The sequence below is a fragment of the Ambystoma mexicanum genome, chromosome 2q (genome assembly GCF_040938575.1).
Source record: "Ambystoma mexicanum isolate Mex_15411 chromosome 2q, UKY_AmexF1_1, whole genome shotgun sequence".
Taxonomy (NCBI): domain Eukaryota; kingdom Metazoa; phylum Chordata; class Amphibia; order Caudata; family Ambystomatidae; genus Ambystoma; species Ambystoma mexicanum.
The window spans coordinates 740847051-740867697 of NC_090924.1; the positions used below are offsets into that span (position 1 = coordinate 740847051).

The following is a 20647-nucleotide window of genomic DNA, read 5'->3' on the forward strand; positions in this document are numbered from 1 at the left end:
TATTAACCACACATTTCCTTGTTCTACACCATACCACTACCATCCTATCATCTGTATCTCTCAGGGACTGCAGGACCTTAAATGGGACCGTTGGTGCCACCCATATCAGAACCCCCCTCACATATGCTAAATATGTTGAGCATAAGGTCAGTCCTCCCAATTTCTTTGCCAAGGTGTCTTGTCTTTCTCTAGTCAAGTGGGTTTCCTGCAGGAAGGCTATATCTTACCTTTTGGCGTCTCAAATATGTTATTACCCGGTTTCTTTTAATATAGCTATTCAAGCCTCTGACATTCCAGGTCACTATTTTAAGTTCCCCCATCATTCTTCTTGGTTCTCGTAGCCACTTCCACCTAGTCACCTTTATTCCTTCTTTGTGCATATCTGTAGGCCATCTCCCCTCTAATTACCCCAACTCCCTTCCCTCCACCCCTTCCCAACAATCTCGAACTTTTGTCCAGCTCCCAATCTGAAGCTCAGGCATCCCCAAATCCGCCTCCTATCCCTGCGCGAATGCTGGTATTTAGAGTGCAGCGGGAGGATACTGTGCTACCAGTATCTTAACCTATCTAACGTGGGTTGTAGTGTAATATCTTGGTACCCCTTCTCGCGGGGAGTCACCAGCGGTTCCTGCAATTAGCATATATATTGTCTAGCTCATTGTCCTCTCACCTATCTTACGCTACCAGTACTTCTAAACTATCAAGTATGCATCTGAAATATACATTAGCTCAATAACACAGGTTACTTATCACTCCCGCCTCCCACTTGGTCCACTTTCTCCGTCGGCACATTCACTGTGCCCATCCATTTGTCCGCCTCTTCCAGAGTTTTGAAGAAGACAGCTCGATCTTTGTATAGGACCTTAAGTTTCACTGGATACAACAGCATGTATTTGAAATTGGCCGCACGTAACCTCCTCTTGACTGCCACGTAGTTCATCCTTTGTTTTTGAACCAGGAAAGTGAAATCCGGGTATGCTAATACGGCCGCTGATGCTCTGCTGATTGTACCTCCTTTGTGAAAATGTTCCAGGATCTTCTCCCTGTCCTTGTAGTTTAAAATCCTGGATATTACTGGCCGAGGTGGTGCTCCAGGTGGCGGCTTCCATGCCAGGGCCCTACGTGCCCTCTCCACTGTGAAGCCTTGGGTAAGTGTTCCCGCTCCTATCTCTTGCAGCAACATATTTTCGATGAATTACGTCTGATTTGGACCTTTCTCTCCTTCTGGCAGCCCAACGATTTGCACATTATTTCAAGGGGATTGTGTCTTCCGACGTATTCCACATCTATGACCGTAATCACCACAGCTGTGCTGCCGCAGAAATCTTTTCGGCGTAGGCATCCTGCGTCGATGACGTCGATACTCTCCTCGCGGGCCTCCGTCGAGGGTCGACGTCACTGGATGTTATATCTAGGACGCACGGCGCCTGTAGCCTCAGTTCTGTTTTTTCCGCGAATGTGTTCGCCTCTGAATCTCGGCACGCTCGATTCTTCTCCTGGTGAATCGGTTCTTCTAACTTGGATAGTGAGAATATGTCTTTGTCTTCTTCTACCCCAAGGTCGGGCTTCAAGAAGTGCCGGGACTGCGGTTCCAAGGTGTCTCTTACGGACCTGCACGACGTCTGCCTTTGGTGTCTAGGCGAGAGCCACGCCACCGACGACTGCGATAAATGCCAGTCCTTGACGTCCAAGGCCTTGCGGAAGAAGTTGTCTGTAGGTAGGGTTTCCAAACCCCATAAGTCGAAATCCGCTGGGCTTTCGACCGACGACTTGAGGGGCGACTCTCCGTGTCGGCGTAAGTCCAGGGGGGTCTCGTTCTCTGAGTGGGTCCCGCCATTCCTCTGCCTCTTCTAGGCACTCACGGAAGCGCCGTGACCGGTCGCCTTCCCTGTCCTCTTCAGAGGACTCCGCCAGACGGCGGGTAGCTTGTCCCAACAAGCATTCATCGCCAGCGGAATGGGACTCATTCCGCAAGGAGACGATGGCGATTTTCGAATCGCAGGGCATCGTTCCGTCCGCGCCTTCGAGAGAAGCTGACAAGGAACGAGCTAGGGCCACCGCTCGCACGCCTTTGTGCTCGGGCGGTCGGCGCGATCATCTGGAGCCCGCAAGGTCCCGATCAGACAAGGTGTTGATCGCCATAGCCGTGCCAGGTCCAGGTTCCGGTCCTCGACGCCCTCGAGAACGTTGGAGCCTGTGAGGCCTTCTAAGAAGGCATAGATGCCATCAGTGCCATGTCTGTCGAGGGTTTCTCTCGAGGCTCTAGCTCAGAGGAAGTCGTCGGCGCCGAGGCTGTCGAAGGACACGCTCGTGCTCAGTCCTTGAAGCCGTTGTCAAAGTTGTCGACGCCTCGGCCGACACCGATTCCATCGGTGCCCTCGACGCCTTTCAAGGAGAATTTGCCGGAGGTACCCCGGAGAGCGGTGGAACCTTCGAGGAAGGCCCTCAGTAAATCAGTGAGACCTGTGTTTGAGCCTTTTTCTGTACCCTCATCCAGGGATTTATTCCAGCCTTTGGTTTACATCTCAGAGGTGGAAGAAGGGTCAGATGAGGGGGTTGTACCTCTTGAGGTTCCTGATGACCTGTTGTCTGATCACAGCCAGATGGAAGACCTGCGTCAATCCTTGCATGATGCCAGTGGTCTGGACACCTCTCCGAAGGTTGAGTTTGGCAGGCCTGAGCCTGGTACACATGCCGAGTCCTCGTACAGGCGTCTCATGTTGAGGGTGACTGAGTACTTGGGGTGGTCTGCTCCACCTGTGGATTTTCTGCCGGATGAGCTGACAGATATATTGGACCAAGGTCCACCCACTGACCCGGTGCTGCCATTTCATATGGCCTTACAAAGAAGGGTGGCGGCGGTTTGGACTGCTCCGGAGAGTCTCCCTGCAGTGTATAAATCGCTACCAAAAAAATACTGTCCAGCCAGTGGTGATCCCTGCTACCTGTCTACGCACCCCACTCCTGAGAGTTTGGTTGTGCAGGCGGCTACAGCCCTAGCAAAGCAGGCTGCGTACCATACCATCCCTCCGGATAGGGACGACGAGCGCTTTGATGGTTGGGTGAAGTAAGTATGTTAATCTGGGGGTATGGCTCTAAAGGCAGCCAACTCTGTTTTTGCCTTGGCAAGATTCACTCATACTCTGTGGAATTGTGTATCTTTGGCGGCTGAACATATTCCCGAAGGGGAGGAACGGGATGGTTTTCTGGCCCTCGTGCAGGATGGCAAGGATGCCATGTGTGAAAACGTTCAGTCGGGTCTGGACGTGGCAGACTGTGTCAGCCGGTCCATGGCGGCGAGCACGGTGAGGCGCAGGTTTGCGTGGTTGCGGGAGTCGGGGTTTGCTCCTGATGTGCAGTCCTGGCTTCTCAACATGCCCTTTGATGGTGTCCATCTTTTTGGCAGCAAGGCTGACGAGAGCCTTGAGAGGTTGCAGACCTCCAGAGCTGCAGCGAAGTCATTGAGCGCTGCAGTACGTCAACCTCCTTTTCATCCTAGGGCACAGCAATGGAGGAGAGGTTCCTTTCGATACTACTCTTCCTTTGGTAGATCAAGGGGAGCTGCCAGCCAAAGGGGCCAACGTAGGAGTACCAAAGGTGGAAAACAAGGTACTCGAGGTACCAAAGCCTCTTCGGCAGTTTCCTCTTTGCCCTCAGGCACTGCCGCAGCCGCTTCAACTCAGTCATGAGGCCATGTCCCATGGTTCACCGGTTGGGAGAAGGCTGGCGCATCATCTTGTACAATGGCGTGCCATTACTTCAGATGTGTGGGTTCTGGAGATGATAGCCCACAGCTACTGTCTTCCTTTCCGGCAGAGGCCTTACGACAATCCACCGGGGAAGCTCTCTTTGAAGAGTCCGGATCCACTCCTTGCGCAGGAAATCTAATCCCTGCTGGAGAAAGGCGCCATAGAACTGGTGCCTGTAGCAGAGAGGAACAAGGGATGGTATTCCCCATATTTTTTTATCCCGAAAAAGGACGGGGGATTGAGACCCATCATGGACTTACGTGGTTTGAACAAGCTCCTCTGGAAGGACAAGTTCAAGATGGTTAATCTCTCTCAAGTCCTCCAGGCCTTCCAACTTCAGGACTGGTTGTTGTCTCTCGACCTCAAGGATGCTTACTTTAATTTGCCGATTCATCCCAAGCACAGGAAGTACCTGAGGTTCACGGTTGGCGACTCGCATTTTCAGTTTTGGGTCCTGCCGTTTGGATTGACCTCCGCCTGAGGGTCTTCACCAAGCTAAGCTAATGGTGGTGGTGGCAGCGTATCTCAGGAAAGGGGGGATTCACGTCTACCCCTACATGGACGATTGGTTGAACAAGGCGTGCTCTCCCGAGCAAGTTCTGGATCATCTGTCCATCACCTGCCACTCCCTTCACAAGCTGGGCTTCTTTCTCAACTTAAAGAAGTCCCACTTGACACCTACCCAGCGGCTCCAGTACATCGGAGCAGTGTTCGACAAATCCCTGGGGCAGTGTTCGCCTCCCCAGGTGAGGGCTCATCACATTCTGCAGATGGTGGACAAGTTTCAACATACCCAGAGTCTCCCGGCGTTCGAGTTCTTGAGGTGCTGGGCCTCACGGCATCCTGCATTCTATTGGTGCCGGAGGCCAGGTTGCAGATGAGATCTCTGCAGTGGACTCTCAAGATGCAGTGGTCACAGTCCTCCGGCAGGATGTCGGATCCCGTTCAGCTGCCGCCCTCAGTCACCCAGGATCTTCTGTGGTGGGCCGACGAAGGCAATCTGATGAAGGGAGCACCGTTTTGGCTACCCTGGCCGGAGGTGACGATCATGACGGACGCATCCCTCACGGGATGGGGAGCTCATGCCAACCAGTTAACAGTCAGCGGTCATTGGTCTCCGTCAGAGTCCAGACTCCACATCAATCTGTTAGTGCTGCGTGCTGTCAGGCTAGCCCTGAAGGCTTTTCTGCCATCTGTGAGGGGGAAACATGTCCTGATCATGACGGACAATACAGTGGCAATGCACTACATCAACAAAAAGGGGGGGGGGCAGGGTCACTCCCACTGTGCAGTGAGGCGATGCAGCTCTGGTTCTGGGCCATCCAGCAGGAAATTTCGATCTTGGCAGTTCATCTGGCCGGAGACGAAAACGCATCGGCGGACGCTCTGAGCAGGCAGAGCATGGTCTCTCACGAGTGGGAGCTGGCTCAGGAAGTTCTTTTGGAGATCTTCACCCTTTGGGGGACCCCACAAGTGGATCTCTTCGCCACCCGTGTCAACCGGAAGTGCGAAAGAGGAGCCTTAGGGGACACGTTCATAGTGGAGTGGTCCTTCCCACTGCTGTACGCGTTTCCTCCAGTCCCTGTCATTCCGCAAGTGTTGCGGAGGTTACAGAGGTTCGGTTCCTGAATGATCCTCATTGCTCTGGCATGGGCCAGGAGAGCGTGGTGCGTGGACCTTCTCGACATGTCCATCTGCCCTCCACTCCGTCTTCTCTATTGAGATGATCTGCTCTCATGGGAGGGGGTAGGGTTCTCCATCCAGAGGTCAAGTCTCTCAACCTTCATGCTTGGTATCTGAAAGGTTGAGGTACAAGGATTGGGATCTCCCTGAAGACGTGATGGAGGTGTTGCTTTCGGCCAGAAGGCCAGCAACAAAATCCCTGTACCATTGCCGTTGAAGAAGGTTCTGCGACTGGTGCAGGGTTCAGAATGTGGATCCTTTTCAGTGTTCAATTCCTGTGGTTCTGTCTTTTTTGCTTTCATTAGCCCACAAGGGCCTGCAAGTGGGTACCATTAAGGGTTACCTGGCGGCGCTGTCCATATTTAAGCGCTCGTCTGAGGAGTGTTCTTATTTTAAGATTCCTTTGATTTCTCAGTTTTTAAAAGGACTAACTAATGTGTTTCCACCGTCCCCGTTCCAGGTGCCGGGATGGGATTTGAACTTGGTTGTGGTTTGAGCCCTTACATTCTTGTCCTTTGAGACTGTTGACCTTTAAGACTGTATTTTTGGTTGCGGTTACTTCCACTCGCAGAGTGAGTGAGTTGCAGGCACTATCTGCCAAGCCACCTTTCACGGTGTTCCATAAGAACAGGGTTGTCCTTAGGGTCCGTCCTTCTTTTTTTCCGAAGGTTGTGTCGGAATTTCATTTGAGCCAGAAGGTAATTCTTCCGGCGTTCTATCCTCCTTCGCATCCTGGTAAGGAAGAGGAGAGGCTCCATAGGTTGGATCCGAGGAGAGCTTTGAGCTTCTATCTCTCACGGATGTCCCAGGTCAGAGTGGATGATCAGCTATTTGTAGGATACGCTGGAAGGCATTTGGGTCAAGTGGTTACCAAGCAGATCTTGTCCAGATGGATCATTTTGACGATCTCTGAATGTTACCGTTTGGTGGGTAAGGACCCTCCGGTAGGCTTACGGGCCCATTCTACTAGGGGTGTGGCTGCCTCGACTGCTCTGCAGAGGGGTGTTCCATTCGTAATATTTGTGAAGCAGCCACATGGGCCTCTGTCCATCCTTTTGTAAAACACTACTCCCTGGATTCTATCCATGGGCAAGATTTGGCCTTTGGTAAGGCGGTCCTCTATTCTGCAATTTGATTGGGCATTCTAAAATTCCAAATTCTTTTCCCACCTCGATACTTGGGTACTGCTTTGGGAGTCTCTCATAGATGTGGAATACGTCGGAGGACACAATCCCCTCGAAGAATAAGTCACTTTCTTACCTGGTAACATTCTTTTGATGGGATGTTCCTCTGACATATTCCACATCGCACCCTCCCAGCCTGCCCCTCTAAAGAATGTCTTATGCTATTGCAGCTTACGTTTCCGCAAGGCTTTCTGCAGTCATACTGGCAGGAGATTGGTGCCACACGTTCTGGGAAAAAAGTACAACTGAGGCTACGAGCACCATGCGTCCTAGATATAACATCCGGTGACGTCGACCCTTGACGGAGGCCCGCGAGGACAGCGTATTGACGTACGCTGAAAAAATTCCAGAGGCAGCACAGCTGTGGTGATTACTGTCATAGTTGTGGAATACGTCGGAGGAACATCCCATCGAAAGAACGTTACCAGGTAAGAAAGTAACTTGTTCTTCTCATTGCCCGTCCTTCTGCTTGCTCTGCTCTGCCTTCCAGATTCCGCATTTGTTGCTGCAATATGGACACTTCCTGGGTGTTTTCTTTGCAGCTGCTTGCATTCACCTGCACCTCCTTCTCTAAAGTCCCGGTGTGCTCTAACGCCCTGACCTCCTGCCTTAAAAGGTTCATGTCATTGCTGATTGCGTCGATTTTAAATTCCAGTGTGGCTTTCAGTTCCGCTATGGCCTCCAGTATCTGTTGATCGCTTCTTCCTGGTGCCCCATCGCCTTGCGCCCCCTGTGCTGTCGCCATCTCGCTACCTGCTGTTTGTGCAGGTTTGGTGACTGTATCTATTGAGGACTGTTTCCCTTTGCTCTTATTTGGCTTGGATGCCATAGTTGCGCCCACCTATCCAGCAGCGCCTTCTTCCGTTGAGTCAGACTCAGTGCCAGTCCTTGTACGTTTCGGTCTTGCTAATGGTTGGCCCTATTTCCGTTGCCCTACACAGTACTGGGTTGACTCCCTTCCAGAAAAGGCTTTAGTTCATGGCAAGCCTGTCGTTCCTTGGTGTGCTCTACTAGCCCCGTCCACTTGTGGGGTATCTGTTACTGTTCTCAATGTCGGTGCCCTCAGTGTTTCCACTGTTTCTGCGAGTCGTTCTGTAAGTCTATCCTGGTGTCTGTTGGCAATGTTTGCATCTCCTCAAACCGCTGATGCTCATATCTCCCCTTATTCCTCTGGATCTCCCCGTCTGTTCTGTGCTGAATTTCACTTCCGGGTCTACAATGTTCTAGTAAATGCCAACAGCCCGATCCCTTTGGTTCCCAGGTTATAACCGTGTGTCTGTGCCCTGTCGGTGAGGGTATCTGTCCTTACTGGTACGGGGTTGCTTGTTCTAGGGGAGCTGATCTATCCTTGCTCCCTTTCTCCTCTTCTCACTTCACCAGCGTAAGGTGTTCCTCCAAATACATCACTGCACTGTCCCGATCCTCTTCCCCCAGCCTTCCACCCCTTATCTTGCTGACCTCTCAACCAGGTGCTGCAGCCCTTCTCTGGGTGTTGAAGGCTCCTTGGGCCTTTACTGGCACCCTTCTGTGACACCGCCCCCAGGACACTGCGTCCACTCAGTGTGGAACCTTCGAACTTAGGCAGCACCACGTTCTACCTCCGCATTTCAGGTTGTTTGTGTCCGGCAACAGGCTTGTGCCAGCCTGCCACGTCCAAGGTGGGTTATGTGGGGCCCGTGATCTGGGATGACACCCTTTCGTCGTTGTGGCTTCTGGCCCTTTCAGTCTTCCCGGGCCGAGCTGCAGTGCAGTCACAAGATATTGTTTCCAACTGCTGTTGGTGGGAGCTCTGCGTTACCTCCGTTCGGGACAGCTGCAGTGCTCATGCTGTGCATGCACGAATTCTGCATCGAAACTTCTCACTCAGCACTGGCGCACGTTTTACCTTAGTGTGTCAGTCTCTCCCTTTCTGCAGGGAGGAGTTATTGAGACCGGTGTCCCCTGTATTTACTCGGGCACGCCTTTTGGGAAGCCAACCCGTTCCCCGCTGGCTCCTCTTTTCCGCACTGTGATCTTCGTGAGCACTTTGCCGTCCACTATGGCAGTGCTTTATTGAGTCTGTCTGTCCGCCCGATCCCAGCCTTACCAACCCGCCTGCAGTCACAATGTATCCGCGTCCAGGATGTTATAACGTTCCGGAGGTGCTGCTGGTGCTACTAATGTATCCTGCAAACTCTGCCGCTCCTTATAGCATCAGCTCCTTCTTTTGCACTGCCTTGTGTTTTTTCCTTGCACTACGTGGCTGCCTGCGGCCTCAGGAGCTCAGCGCACCGTCACACTGCTCCCGTTCTTCCGTGTCTGAGCCTTGCTTTACGTCCCTGTCTTATAAACCTCACTCTCATCACTGCGGGGGCACTTGTACATGTCGTTGCTATGTTTCGCCCGCCTGCTTTATGCCCCCACGCGCTCGCACCTTCAATACAGCAGGGTTCCGAGCTCCTCTCTCCCGTGATGCAGCACTAATGCTTCTCTGTGCTTGCTGATGGCGACTCGTCTGTTATGTTCTTTGTTATGACCAATGCCGCCATCTTGATATTATTGCCTAGGAATGCTTTGCTCCTTCTCTGGTCTGTATCTCCTGGGCTGTACTGTGCATCCTTAGAGAATGTTGCCCCTTTTTTCCAGCATTACTTCACCTGCCTGCATCTCCTGTTTCACACGTTGGCTCTTCATATATTCACAGCTTTTCTCCAGGATAATGAAGGATCCAAAGGAGCACCCGGAATCACCTCCTACTCCATGGTTCTTAAGCCATGCCCCCTCCCCGCCCGATCTTGCACCAAGGTTATTCTCAAATATACAACACCCTTATCTGATCATTTACAATCGCAACTCTCAAAATCTCCTCGACAGTACCTTTCAGTTAATGGGAAAATGTCACTCTTAGTCCATTTGAATCTTATCACCAGACAATATACTAACATCATTCAAAATATCCCTCAAAATTGGGCAACAGATACAAGGATCAGACGGTGCAATCACTAAATTACCAGCATATGCCAGAACTTTGAGGTCTACAGGTCCAAATCTCAATCCCTACTTTCTGGCATATTAATGTAACGGCTCCAATGCAATATTAAATAAAAAAAGGTGATAAGGGGCAGCTCTGCCGTGTGCCCCTATACAACCGAAATGACTCTGACATAGTAATATTGACCTAAATCCTAGCCAAAGCTCCAGTTTGTAGGCAATTAACCATACTAATAAAAGCCTTACCAAACCCCATTTTACCTGATGTGAACGACAAATACTTCCAATTAACTCTATCAAATACCTTTTTTGCATCTAAAAAAATGAATGCTGCTTTTGATTTTAGATCAAATTTGGAGCCTAGTATATTGAGTAATGTTCTTATATTGTCATAGCCAAATCGAGGGTCCACAAGAATATATGAGAAACATAAAAAACAAAGGTATGGGCCACTGGGGGAACATTTCACTTCTTTTTTTATTTTTTATTTATTTGTTTTTGGTTTCATTACAACTTTCTTTTTTATTTCAACGTAATTGCTTCAAATCCATTGAACATCCTATAAAACATCACAAGATTAAAAGAAAAACTAAAAATACTCTTTACTTGGAGTTACCACCTTCAAAGGGAAAATGGTTTACTTAATAAAAACCAATTCCCAAAAAGGGGAAGCAGAGGAAAAAGTGAAACCAGGAAAAAATTGTACTTAAATAATGACATTGCTATTATGAAGGACCTGTATCACTTGTATTGTGAGGGCTGTCTCATGACCACATATCAACCTATCCCAAAACATTTCTGTTAGGATACCATCATCTGTCTACAAATTGTTGTAGAATCGTCGTTCTTGAATCCCAAGTACTCTCGCACTCCATCAATAGATGTCTTAGTGTCTGTTTTTCAGGATCCTTAAAAATAGCACACATTTTTTGTGCCACCTCCCCTGCCCCCATTTAGAGAGGACCTCTCCAGTCTGCACTAGATTAAAGCAAACCCTAAGGAAGTTTTGTCTCACCCTCCAATCAGGGAATTTCTTAAAATATCTTGGTACAAACCCCAACTTTTTATCAAATGCTGAGAGCGAGCTTGCCAAAGTTGCTTTACGCATAGCTTCAATTGTTTTAATCCAGTCCATCCTTTCTATTGCTTTTTTAGTTTTTAGGGGATTGACAATCAGTGTCTCAGGATCTGTGTCTGCACTTGAGAGGATCTTGCTTACCCTGGAGTCCAAGTTATTTAATATGGCTGATTTAGATTACTCGAGGTAGTTTTTGATATCTGCGTACAATGTATACGATTGCGATGTTATGATTAATTGATAGAAAGAAGCTATGTTCTAATTCACCAAGGATCCCAAAGATTTCTACCCCAGTTTGTACCTCAAACGACGGGTCAAACCTTCCCATTTTTGCCAGTACGTCTTCCAGAGTAAAGGTTTGGCTTCTAACCCATTTAAAAACATTTGAACTACTTTAGCCACATAATATTTTATTAAGGATACTGAAAATGTGTAATATTTTGCAAAGATTTTCTTAATTTGAGAAACCAAGCACATGATCTTTCCATTTACGTCCATTTCCGCTTGCCCAGTGGTTGGTGATGTATACACTATATAGCCCAGGTGTGTAACTTCCTGCACTCTTGGTATTACTTGGCACTCCAGTGACCATTGTACATACTAGATATTCCTTCTCGCCTTTCTAAACACCACTATATTCGATTTTCCTGTTTTAATGGAAAGACCATTAAGCTTGGCATACTCTCATAGTGCATTTAATAACCGCTGTAATCCCACTGCTGTTTTATCAAGTAAGACAATATCATCAGCATAAGCCAGCCAACTGATTTTACTATCATCAATTGTTGGGCTGGCCAATGGTGCGGCATCCAGTGATGTTCCCATATCTGACAGGGAGAGGTTGAAAAAGAGAGGCGCTCCCATGACCGTTGTCGAACTCCTTTTTTCACCTTAATGAACTCTGACATATGGCCTTGTTCGTCTAGTCTCACTCTAATTGTAGTGTCCCTATCTAGTTCCATTAGTATGGCCAAGATATGTGCCAGGATCCCCCATCTTGATGGCTTACTCCACCGATTGTCTCTGTTTACCTGGTCAAAAGCTTTGGCAATGTCTGTCCAAGCCCCATACAATGGGGAATCTCCCTTTTCCCTTGCTTTCTCACTAACAATACTCAAAACTAACCCATCAAGGGCAGTTGATAGACCTTTCCTAAAGCCTGTTTAAAACTTGGGCAGGATGTGCTCCCTCTCAACCCAGTGCTCCAGATCTGCCAGCAACAATCTCATAAATTGTTTAATCTCAATGTCAAGGAGGGCGATTGGTCATTGGATTCACCCAATCACCCACCTTGATAAACGGGATGATAATGGCTGTTTTCCATGATGGAGGGAACACTTTTCTCTTTACACTATCTTTTGAAAAGCCAATTCAACAACCTGGACCAGAGGTCCACATTGTTTTTTTAGGACCTGGTAGGACCTGGTATGTCAACCCATTTGGGCCGGCCGCTCTAGATGATGGGGATTTGTTTATTAGGTCTGCTATCTCGAATTCATCAAAGTGTTTTACCCAGGGGACATCTGCAAACGTTCTCGTATTTTCAGTGGATGAATTCTTAAGGTGTTGTGTAAGATATTCAGTCCACTTAGATTCTGGAACAAGGTTGCTTTGGGTACTATTTTGGTATGTTTCTAGCAGGTTGATTACTGCCCAAAAGTTTCCCAAGTTACTTTTGCAGACTAGGCCCAACATCAGCTCGCCATCCTTTTGGAGTCGTACTATTATTTGCCCTCTTGACCAGTGTTTGTACTCATTCACTAGTTTCTTAGCTTCATTGCTGTGTCTCTCAGGGCTCAGAGTCGACTTCCCCAATTTTGTAAGCCTTTGTCTTAAAATTATTTTCTCTCTCAAGTTTCCTCATCAAATGCGTGACAGTGGGAGGCCTGATTACCTGACTTCCCTGTGCTCTGTGAAATGGTAGACCAAATAAATTCTATGATTTTTAATGGATGACAGTTTTCTTCTAGGGCTTTTTCTGGTACAACCAATTACCATAAATGTAATATTTAACCAGTGGAATTTTCCCTTTAGTAATTGTTGCTTGAGGATGCCTATCCATGCTTTTAATGGTCAACGCGCCGAGCACCAGCTCCAAGCGGGCATGATGACTTGTACCCCCCTTTTTAATTTTCAATGAGGGACAGCATAGAAATAGGTCGGGTGACAGAAAAATGTAATCAATTGTGGAGGCTGGTTTGCCTTGCTGCCAGGTTATTGATGGTGGAACGTCCCCCTCCACTGACCTATTTGTCATTTTTTTATTTTTTATTTTATTAGCATTTTGTAGTAAACATCAACAATAAAACAATGTCTCATTAATAACATAGCTCCCCCATTCCCCGTCAACACAGTCTTGCACCTATCCCTCCTTTTCTCTATTTCCCCTTTCTTTTCATAAATTAAATTTTATTATCCTTTTCCTTCAACTTTTACCGTGAGACAACATCACTGCAATAGCCAACACCTCCCAACCCCCTCAACAAACAGACCACCCCCCCATGCCTTCCCCCCAACCCTCCCTATATCCCATCTCCAGCTAAGGAACAACAGGAAGTAAATAACCTCATTTGGGGATTCAAAAATGAAAAGTAGCAACAACCCCCCCACACCGCCCCCTTTCTTCCATCATTTATATACTTCATTGAAGGAGACCCACTCCATTTCCCTAACAGAGGCCATATCATGAAGTTGAGCTGTAAAGTTCTCCATTTCATAGAGCTCCTTGGCCTTTTTGGCCCACCTTTGCTCTGTTGGGAGGGTTTCCGATTTCCATTCCATTGCTAAAAAAGCTCTCACTGCCAGCAAGAGGAAATGCACCATATGTGGCACCATTTCCCATCGAGTGCCATGCTGTTCAAGACCAAAAAGGACCAACCTCGGATCACAAACTCTCAAAACCCTTTCTACTTTTTTGATCCAGCTCAAACCTTCCCTCCAATAAGTTTGCGACTTCGGGCAAGACTACCATACATGCCAATAATTCGCTTCTACCTCACATCCCCTCCAACACTTAGGGCTTATATGAGCATACATCTTGGAAAGTCTTTTAGGGTCTAGCTGCCACTTGTGCTGTAACTTCACTCCGTGCATTTTATGTTGTACTGAAATGGACGTCTTATGCGCCGGCATGCACATTCGGGACCACAGAGCATCAGGGATCGGAAACCCCATGTCTTTTTCCCACTTTTTACTCGGACCCTCTGCTTTAGTCTCTCTTGCGTCCAACAAGATTGCATATAATCTAGATATAAGACCTTTCGTGCTAACCCATTCACTGAGTATTTTTTCCATCGGGGTGAGATCCCTCTTCAATTGATCTTTCCATTTACCCGCCATCAGGACACCTTTCAGCTGAAGAAATTTAAATACATACCAGCCTTGAAACCTCAAAGGATCGCTTACTTCATCTCGGATCGGGGGAGCCCATATACAGCTCATCGGCGACGCCCATGTTGTGAGCCTCCTCATTTCCTTTTTATTCCACCACAGCCTCAAGAGGGTACCCAACGCAAAATGGTTAATTACACTACTCGGGAAGAATTTTGTTGGGGCCCACAGCCATTCCCCAAATTATACTGGTCTCATTCTATAATTTTCAATCGTCACCCTTTGTTTTTGGTTCTCCTCCCTTAAGTGAGGTATTAGCGCCCTGAACTGGGAAGCTCGATAGTACTCATACATGTCGGTCAAACCCACTTCCCCCTTCCTCTTTCGGCTTTCGGCTTGGCAAGGATTTCATAGGCTATTCTTTGTTTTTTTGTCCTGCCAGACAAACCTGTTAATTAACCTCTTCATTTCCACAAAATGCTCTTTCGGGACAGTAATAGGGAGCATTTGGTAAAGATAAAGTAATTTTGGCAGCACCGCCATCTTTAATACATTAACCCGACCCAACCACGATATGGTTAACCGTGTCCATCTATCCATATCCTTCTTAACTTTTCTAACCATTTGTGGGAAATTAGCCTCAAAGAGTTCCTTCGTAGATCTTGCAATGTTGACTCCCAAATACATAAGAGATTTATAATTCGTCGGGATTCCCCCTATTAATGGGCTACCATTTGCAACATCACCCACAGTTTTGTATAAAAAGAGTGGACTCATCCACGTTTATTTTAAGACCAGACCATTTTCCCAAACTTCCTAATAAATTCAATGATATTTGGGGTGTCTTCATATGGATGCGCCAGATAAAGTAGACATTGCCAATTTATATTCATTTGCCCCTACTTTTATCCCTCTAATAGTAGGGTCCACCCTTATATTATTTCCAAGCACCTCCATATAAATCGCATATAAAAGCGGTGACAAGGGACATAAGCCTTGTCCCTCTCGTCATACGTATCTCCTGGGATACCTGATTATTCACCACCGCCCTCCCGCATGGAGATCTATACAATGCCTGGAGCCCCCTTAAAAATGCCTCTCCAAACCCCATGTCTCATCACCCCCATAGGAAACTCCATTCCACGCGATCAAACACCTTCTCGGAATCCACACTTAAAAGCGCCTGATCACCCTCCTCCCCCACCTTATACTCCATTATGTCTAGAGTCTTCTGTATTGCATCTGCCTCCTGCCTTTCTTTTATAAACCCCACCTGGTCTGGGTGAACCAGTCGTGGCATAATACCCTCCATTCGCGTGGCCAAAACCCTTGTATAGATTTTTGCATCCGTATTGAGGAGCAATATCGGCCTATGTGATTTGCATAAGTTGGGATCCTTTCCTTCCTTAGGGATAACTACTATAATTGCTTCAGAAAAATGATTGCGGCGCAACTCCCCTTTCACGTATGTCGTTGAACAAATTCGCTAAGTATGGCGCCAGGATGTCCCCAAAGTGTTTATAGAACCTCATACCATACCCATCCTCCCCAGGCGCCCCCCCCCTGGCGGCAATCTCTTTATGGCCTCCGGGACCTCTGCTGGAGTTACATCCGCTTCCAACCTGGCTCTTTCAGACTCCAGTAATCGCGTCAAGCCTGGCTTTGCTATATATTCCCCCATTTTTTTCCTCATCCTGCTCCATCTCTGACCTGTATAGAGTTGCATAATATTTGGCAAATTGGTCCGCTATATCCTGTGTTTCTCTAGATAGTCCCCCCTCTTCCATTTGAAGGGCTTCCACCCACCTCTCCATCCTCTGAGCCCGAAGTCTGGAAGCAAGCATTCCATCCGCCTTATCCCCTTTCTCATAACATTTTTGTTTTAGCAATTTCAACTTTCTTATCACCTCCCCGTGTCCCAACTTTTTCAATTCTTCCTGCTTTTCCTTGAGGGCCCTTAGATGCTCTTTATGGTGTGTCCCTAGAGCATGCATCTTCTTCTCTAGCATTATTATTTCCCCTTTCAGCTTTTCTTCAGTTAGTGTATGTTCCCTTTTTCTCCTTGGTCCTTCTCTTATGAGGTGGCCCCTCCATACCGCTTTGCACACATCCCATACCATAGCCATCTCCACTTCACCATTGTTGTTAATTTGGAAATATTCTTCTATAGCCCTTCTTAATTCCTTCTCATAAAGCTTATCCAACCACAAAGAGTCATTGCATTTCCACTTACTGTTTCTGTGACCCATCCCCTTAACATCTATGCTTGCCATCCCACTGGACAAATACTCGCCTCCTGTACTGTAAACTGGAGCACTGCTCTTTATTAACCAAAAGGTAATCAATTCGCGTAAATGTTTCATGGACCTCTGACTTAAAGGTATAGCCCCTTTCCCCCGCGTTGCATTCCCTCCAGATGTCAACCAGCCCCTCCTCGAGCAAGGTGGTAGCAAATCTATTGGACTCCCCCTTTTGGACTCCTTTAATTTGGGTCTTTGCCTGCTTTCTATCCTTTGATGGGTCCGCCCAGGTATTAAAATCCCCCCCTACTATCACCAGATTCTCCTCACTCCCTCCCAATGCCGCCAAGGCCCCTTCAATGAACGCCCCCTGCCCTTGATTAGGAGCGTTAACTCCTACCAATGTAATTCGCCTTACCTCTCATTTCCCCCTCAGCACTATTCTGCGGCCCGCTGGTGAGCGTTCCACCGTCAGATTTTCCATCCTGATTCGTTTACTTAGGAGAACCCACACTCCCCCCTTTTTTTGGCTCCTTGAGGCCCAATAAGCTTGACCCACCCCTTTGCCCCTTATGGGTCTCTCCTCACCCACCTTTAGTCTGGTTTCCTGAACAAAGAGGACATCCAGCTCTGCCCTTGCAAATTCCCTGCTTACAAGGCATCTCTTGGCCGGGGAATTAAGCCCCTTCACATTCAAGGTCCCTACCTTCAGCACCATTCTCTTTTCTTGGCCCCTTCTGTTGCACCATTACTACGTCAGATCCCATTTCATATTGTTGCTCTCCTTAGGACCTCCCCACCAACGCCCCAACCTCATTATCTTCCACGTTGTTCTCTTCACCTCCCGCTTCCTCCCTCCCTCCCCCCTTTTAACCCCTAACCACAACCTGGATAAACCAAATAAACTGAACCACAGCCCATGCAGGCTGCATTAGGTCCCTTCTTGGAGACGCCCTCCTCCAGTTGAGGGCCATCGGAGTTTCTGATCTGCATTCCTTACAGGGAATCTATATTTATCTCACCTATCCAGATCATTAAACCCTTCAGGGTTTCAGGATTTCACACCCCGTCTTGTTCCGTTTTTTCTCTCTATATCCATTTCCTTCTTCTCATAGTTTCACCGGGGACACAGGGCTTGGCTTAAAGTATTTTCTTCCGACTTACGCCCTTTGCTGCAGTGGGCCCCTTCCTTGTCCCTCCATTTGCAAACTTGGACCTTCCTGAGGCCCTGTCGGGCCACATGTGTCCATTGTCTCCTTCAGTCCATTTAGAACCCTGGTAGCCTCTTCCGCAGTGGTGATCCTGTAATCTTCACCTCGATATTCAAACGTAAGGCCAAACGGCTAGCCCCATCTGTATCTAATTTTTCGGTCCCTGAGCCACATGGTGAGCGGTCTACATGCTCTCCTTCTCGCCAGGGTCATACTTGAAAGATCCCGATATATTCTAATCTTCGATCCTTGATACTCAATTTCCTTTCTTTGTTTAGCTCCGCTCAAGATTTCAGTTTTTTCTTTGTAGCTCACAAATTTGACCACAATCGATCGCGGGCCCCTTCCAAATGCTCTTCCCCCTCTGTGGGCCCTTTCTATTGCCACCGACTTTCCTCCTCCTGCTTCATATAAGAGGTTAATAATGTCCTGTACCTTCTGCTCAACTTGCTGCGGGGTTTCCCCATCCTTCTCCGCCAGCCCCAGAATCTGAAGATTCGCTCTCCGCTCCCTGTTTTTGAGGTCATCCATTTTCAATGTAATTTCCTCTTCACGTAGTTCAATGTCTGTCATTCTCGCATTTAGCTTCATTTCTATTAGATCAATATTGGCTTGTTTATTCTCCAGATTTTCAGCTTTGCCCTCCATCCGATCCACTTTTCCCCTTATTTCCGATATGGATGTCTGAATGTCTGATCGTAACGCCTTTATCTCAGCTAAGATTCCAGCAATGTCTTCCTTTGTCACAGCCATTCTCTTCCCTATTGGTTCCCTTACTTGCAATATTGAGTCAGTTTGCTGGTCTCTGCTATAGCTTTGCAGCTTTTGTATCCCCCCTCTCGGCACGGGGGTTACATATATTTGTCTCTTCCCTTCTAGGTCTTTCAATGTTAGGCTGATCTCCTTCTTGTCTCTCGCTCTTGCCCTAAAACCTTTTGTTTTATTTTCCTGCTCTTCACTCTTAGTCAGGGTCACCCCAAAGCTCCCTGTTATAACTGTCTCCGGCTCCTTATTTGCGCAAGTCCTTCCTCAAGCCTCAGGGACCCTAGCTTCTTTACCTTGCCGGGGTCTAGATCCAGACCTTACAGGTCCTCTGTATTTCCAGGTCGGGATAGACCCTTTCAGTCTCATTTCAAGCATGCCAGTATTTATTTATCTTCTCGCATCCTATGTGGAGGCAGGCCTCTCTCTTCACCTGTTGCCGCGCCTCACCTCATACATCTGGTCCTTTTGATCGCCACTCTTGCGACTCAGCAGGCTTTTTCACCAGACCTCCCTCTTTACTCTTTGGCTGGCCTTCTCTTCCGCGCCTGCAATGGGAGAACCACTACTGGCTGGTGCGCCCTTAAAAAAAAAAAAAATAATAATAATAATTAAAAAAAAACCTCATCTTCATACACAGGGTGACGCGGTCCGCAGCACTGGCACCCGTTCCCCTGCACCCGATCAAGCTTAAACCAACCATTCACCTCCTCGGTACCTATGCTCCGATCTCACTTGGGCATATAGTAGTTCTCTCCAACGTGGACAGCCGTCCTCTTCCTTTTCGTTCAGTGGCATTGCTGGTACTCGCAGCCTGCCAGTCTAATTCTGCTCCTGCTCATTTAGCTCCCTCAGAGCCACGGTTCCCACGCAGCGGACCGGCGATCCCCTTCCAAGCACCCACTGGGTAGCGTCTCTTTCAGGGGACCCCTTGCTTTTCAGCTCTATTCCCCGTCTCCCGGGAGTCTCCCACTGCTGCAGCACTGCTTCTACAGGCCCCCTCATAGAGGTCCGCCAGTGTCGTATTCAGCACAGCCCCTCTTACCGTGCTTCCTCCGTATGACACGCACTGCTGGCTGCAGCTCCTCTGCCTTCTCCGCACGCCTGGTCTCGCCCCCTCTCTCTTCTCCCGGCGTACCTGCAGAACCTTCTACTCCGTCCCTTTTTACACAATGTTGTTGTCTCCTGGAAGCTCCGATTTAGTCACCGCTTACAACCACTGTCTCTCAGCTACGACCTCCCGGGGTAGTCCCTCTTGTTATCACTGCATACTCCGTCTGACGGCAATTTCCCGACCCCTGGAGGGGGATAGCAACCTCTGTATTTCTCCTCCTCACCTCAACCAAGTTTCTTTCCCCGTCTCTCTAACGTTTCACCTCAATTTCGGGGTGCGATCTGTCCTTTTTATTTTTAATTTTCCCGTCTGGAAGTGCTCTTTTTCATCTCTATTTCTTCCCTCAAGGTGCGGACCAGCACCTCAGACCACCATTGTCTTTAGCGACCACTGGTGGTCTCGCCCTATTTGTCATTTTGAAGTTCACGTTAAAGGATATTTGTACCACGCACTATCACCACTGGAGTGGTCCCCTGGTGCTCTGGCGGATCTGAAACAAAAAGGGGAGGGTAGGTTAGGCGAAGAGAAAGGAAGCTGTGAAGTACTGTTGGCAGCTTCAGTTCGGTTAACACCGTTCGCCGAGCATATTGGTGTGGTATTCGGTTCTGAGTCCGTCGTGTGCTGTTGTGTGGGGGTTTGTGTGGTGTGGTTGTTGCGGTGTGGGGAAGTGCGTGCGGTTTGCTGCAGCTTTAAGATGTCCCAGTCATGTAGGAATTCTAGCCACCTTTTTCCCCTAGGGGAAATCCTTTGCAATCTTCCCCTTCCCCATTACTTTTGTTCTGGATGCAGTGGGTGTTAAAGTTGCGTGCAAGTATTATATGGGCCCCCCTAAATTCCAATTTAATAGAAAGGCCTGAAGGTCGATACTTCACAACACCTAAATGGCAAATTGGAAATAAAATGTGTTGGACTGGAAATAATTCACCACCTGCCCAGGGGTGGGAATAGAGAATGACTTCCCCACCATAGAGAGGCATAATGGATACATATCATGGACACATGTTTATCTGGCTTGAACCAGGAAAATAAACTGTAAAACTTTTTGTAGCTTTTTTGCTACATTATGTAATTTTTAGAAACTTTTAGTGATTTTTTAAAGTTTTTTTTTTGCTAAGATATTTTGGAAAATGTTAATGTATACAATATACCCACAATGTAATAATAAGAACTGAACAGCTGCAGATCAGCCCTAATATCAAGAGCTTATGTAAAAAATATACCTGATATTACAGTATTACATATTAGTAATAATTGACAATAGACAATAACTTAAGTCCCTCGTGAACCTTTTCATGAAATCAGACACGTAAAAACTATTTTTTAAAC

At 47.8% G+C, this 20647-nt stretch overlaps 1 protein-coding gene across 1 annotated transcript in view; it reads left to right on the forward strand.

Moving 5' to 3' along the window:
* The window catches only part of NOM1 (nucleolar protein with MIF4G domain 1), a 789380-nt gene that overhangs the window by 298049 nt on the left and 470684 nt on the right, over nt 1-20647 (forward strand). The gene's annotated exons all lie outside the window — the stretch shown is intronic.